Genomic DNA, 4,279 nt, shown 5'->3' on the forward strand with positions numbered 1-4,279 from the left:
AAAAGGCGCTCTATCTCGCTCTCTCTGATCGCCCTATCATCGTCGACAACGGTAAAAAGGTCTTCATCTTCCTAACCTCCAATTTCTCGCATATTTGGGATTATTAATATAGTGAAAGTGATATCAACCTTTTGATTATTTAAGATGTTTAGTTTAGAATATGCTAATTAATAAGCCTTGGATGGATATTTTGAAATTCAGAGTTTTCAATTGGATAGTGTTCTGGACTGGGCCAAGGGCTGGCCCAATCCCTTCTGCCCGACATTTGGGGCACAACCTAATAAGGGGAGACTTCCCCGACACGTCAGCCAATGACGTGTCCTGCTCGACATAACGGATAGGCAGCACGTTAAACACGTGCTCATCTACCCATGCATGTTGATCCACTCCGTCATAGCTTAACTGCTAAGCAGCACGTTTAACACGTGCTCATTCACCCAACCATATCCGTCACGGAGCTTATCCCTTACCCGCGAATAGCGGAACGACTCCAACCAAGATAGAGGCAAATAACGGCCTTCCCCTACGATACAGGGACTATCTTGGCAGTTGAGTCTATTGGGCCGGTTATCCCGGCCCAATAGACCAACCTTTGGCCCAGCGCTGAGGGCACTATATAAGCTCTCCTAGACAGGAGAGCCAGGTATTCTGAATCATTCTGCATTCTACTTTCTCTCTCTTCTCTTGTATCTCTCATTAGTTCCTACCCTTACCCAAACTCCATCATGGCTGGTTCTTCATCTTCTTCAACAACAAAGATCCCTCTGTTTATGTTCAGACACCTTCAGATTGTTGGGAACGAGATGGAATTCCCAGAATCTCAACTGACGTTACTACCTGAGAAGATGGTCGATTTTGAAAGTCTAAAGGAAAATGGGTATGATGTGAAGCCGTACTTCTCTGCTCAAGGATGGAATAAGTATTTTGATATGCTGAATGGTCCCATTTATCCCGATCTTTTGAAGAAATTCTGGATGAAAGCAAGAGTATTTACAAAGTTTGAAGCTAAGCAAGAAGAACTTGCAGCAATCGAAAGAGATCCTAGTCTGAAAAGAAAAACTAGGAAGGAGATGGGTCTTTTGGAGTTCACTGGTACACAGATTAGGTCTAACATCTGTGGTATCAATCTTACCTTCTCTCCAATTCACTTCAATGCTTTGTTGGGTTTGGACAACTCTGGTTTGGTGCTGGATGATTTTGAAAAGGATACAAGATTCAGAGACGAACTTCTGCACAGGATGTGCATTGATATGAAGTTGAAGGGAAAGGTTAAAGGATTGACAGATGAGTGCAGGGTTCTATTCAAGATTATTTTGTCAACTATCAGTCCAAGAGTTGGTGGTACTGATACTATTTCATGGCCTCATCGTCATTTAATTTACTTTCTTCTGACTGAAAGGAAAGTAAATCTGGGTAAATATTTCTTTGAGAGGATCTGTGAAGCCATCTTCTCAAGCAAGTCTCAGAGGAAAACAACCATTGTTTATCCTAGACTACTTTCAGATCTTCTCTTCCAAGGTCACATTGTTCAGAATCTGAAGAAGTTCTATCCAGAACTTATGGCTCAGAAGCTCTCGCCAGAAGTTCTGAATGCAAGCTTCTTAACAAAGATGCACTTAATCGACACCAAGCTGGTTCAACCTAAACAAGCATTTAGAGTTAGTCTGGAAGATCGCTTGTATGTGGATGGATATCCAGTAATCTCTGAAATGGATGCTGAGCACATCATTCAAGATTACCTGAAAGTTCTTAAGGATGAAGGTTATAATGTTGATAGGAGTATGGTCCCTCCAGCTCCTGTAAACATGTATAATCCTAAGAGGAAACCTAAGAGGAAAGCTGAACAAGTTAAACCAGATCTTCTTGCTCAGAAGAAGGTTAAAGTAGAAGAAGCTGTTGCTGAGCAAAGAACAAAAAGGAAACATGAAGCTTTGTCTGGAAAAGCTGCTGCAACTTCATCAAAGAAGCCAATTGTTGTTGATGATGAAGAGGAAAGTGAAGAAAGTGACTCCTCTGAATCTCAGTCTGATTCAGAAACTGAGTCTGATGAAGAAACTCTGAATCCTAGGATGCATCAGAAACATGTCCCTGATCCTAAAGGTAAATCTCCTCAGTACATCTTTAATGAAGCTGAAATTGGAATAGGGTTTACCAAACCACTTAGAACTATTCTTCCTGACATTTCACCTTCTGATAACCCTCTTTCTGAACTAGAAAAACACCTGAGCCCTGACCCCCTCAATAATCAGCCTCTCACTCATGAAACCCACAAATCTTCCTCATCTCCTAAACCAAAATCACCTCTACCTCAACCTCAACCACAAAAACAATCACCTGACATTCCACCATCTGAACCTCAACCAGATATTCCAACTGCTGAACAAACATCTCCCACCAAACAACCCTCTCCACATAAATCTCCTGATCCAACCCCTGAACACAAATCTCCTGAACCATCACCTGAACACATTTATCCTGAATCAACATCTGACATCTCTTCCTCTGAATCAACCCCTGAACCTAATCCTAATCCACGCATTCATACTTGTGCCCCTAACACTTCAGAAGCAGAAGTTGTTATCATTGACAACCCTGCTAATGAACCAACAAAACTCTCTACCATTCCCAATATCTCACCCTCATCCTCTGACCCTTTTGGTAACCTCTCCAATCAGCTGTATGATGATTTACTTAGGTTATCCCATATTCAGGACAAGTTTTTGGTGTGTCCCTCTGATGTGGATCTGGAGGTGTCACTAATCAAAGCTAGGATCTGCAATGCTCTGGATGCAATGGGTGATGAAATCAAGACCGTGATTGGGAAACGGGATTTGGATTTGGTACATCTGCTGAAGGTCAGCTTAGCAAGAGCTAGTTTGAAACGACTGACTGGGTTTAATCATGAAGAGCATGAGCGTGCTAAGCTTGCTGCTATTGCTGCTACTGCAAGGCATATGTCTGCTTTTAAGGAATGCTGGGTGGATTCTAAGCTTTTCAAGAGTCTTGAGGATCAAAGGATTGAGAATGAACGTCTAGCTGAAGCTGCTGCAAGACTTGCTGAAGAAATCCCTGAGCTGAACCAAGAGGATGATCAAGATGCTGATATTCTGATGATTGATTATCCAGAGGAAGGTGAACCCTCCTCTGATAAAGGCAAGGCACCTTTGGTTGAAGATCAAGCACCTGTGGTTGTTGATCAGCTGCAGATTTTTCAAGAAGCTCTGAGGGAACAACAAGAAGGTTTGGAAAGGCAAAGGACAGCTCACCTCAATTTGGAATCTAAAGTGGATGGTCTTGTTTCCAACGTGGGGTCTCTGAATGACAAATTTGACCAGCTCTTAGCCTTTCTCAACAAACCTTAGGATTCTTTGCACTTTATGTCTTTCATGATATTTATATTCTGAACTTGATATTCATATTTTTTTTTACTTTATTTTTATATTGTCTGAACAATTTTTATTTTGCTTTTAACTTAGTTATGTGGTTTGTTATTTTTTTTTTGTGCTAATTTTCTTTGATAAACAAGAACATAAGAACACAAGATGAATTTAAAAGAAAATTTTTATTAATGATCTAACAATGTTGAGTACATTGGTAAAAAGAAAAAGACGACCTAATCCTAGTCAGATGGATAATACTCAGAAGAAATCTCAGATTTCTCCTCAGCATCCTCTGATGAAATTTCTATGAGATCTGGGTTCTGCTCTTCTTCTTCTTCTTGTTCTTCTTCTGGAACATAGCCAGCCAAGAACTCAACATAGTCAGCATCATCTTCATTTTCTTCAGCTTCAGAATCTGATGAAATGATTATAATCTCAGCATCTTGTGGTTTCTTGTCGTCTTCTTTATCTTTCTCATCTTTTTCGCGTTTTTCTTCTTATTTCTTTCTCCGAAACTCTGCAATACGTGAACTAAACCTTCTCATTCTTCTTGATCTTTCTTGATATACTCGTTTATTATTGTTTTTATGTGAAGAAGGTATGTTAACTCGTTCACCTTTTATAAACTTTTTAGCGCGTTGTTTTTTGTTTTTGAAATAAATTCACCTTTGTAACAACCACTCTTCTTCTTTGACTGTCTTGGTTATCTAAATTTTTTTTTACTTTTTGATAATGACAAAAGGGGGAGTAGTTACGCATTAATTGATAAGTGATAAGTTTCAAAGCTGAAACCACGCTCTCGTTTTTATCTATTAAGCTTACGCTTTTATCCATTAAGTTAAAAGTTGTTACTTTTAAGTTGTTTTTCGTATTTCAATGTGGAGACTAAGTTAGTTGAA

This window comes from Trifolium pratense, linkage group LG1 (genome assembly GCF_020283565.1).
Source record: "Trifolium pratense cultivar HEN17-A07 linkage group LG1, ARS_RC_1.1, whole genome shotgun sequence".
Lineage (NCBI taxonomy): Eukaryota > Viridiplantae > Streptophyta > Magnoliopsida > Fabales > Fabaceae > Trifolium > Trifolium pratense.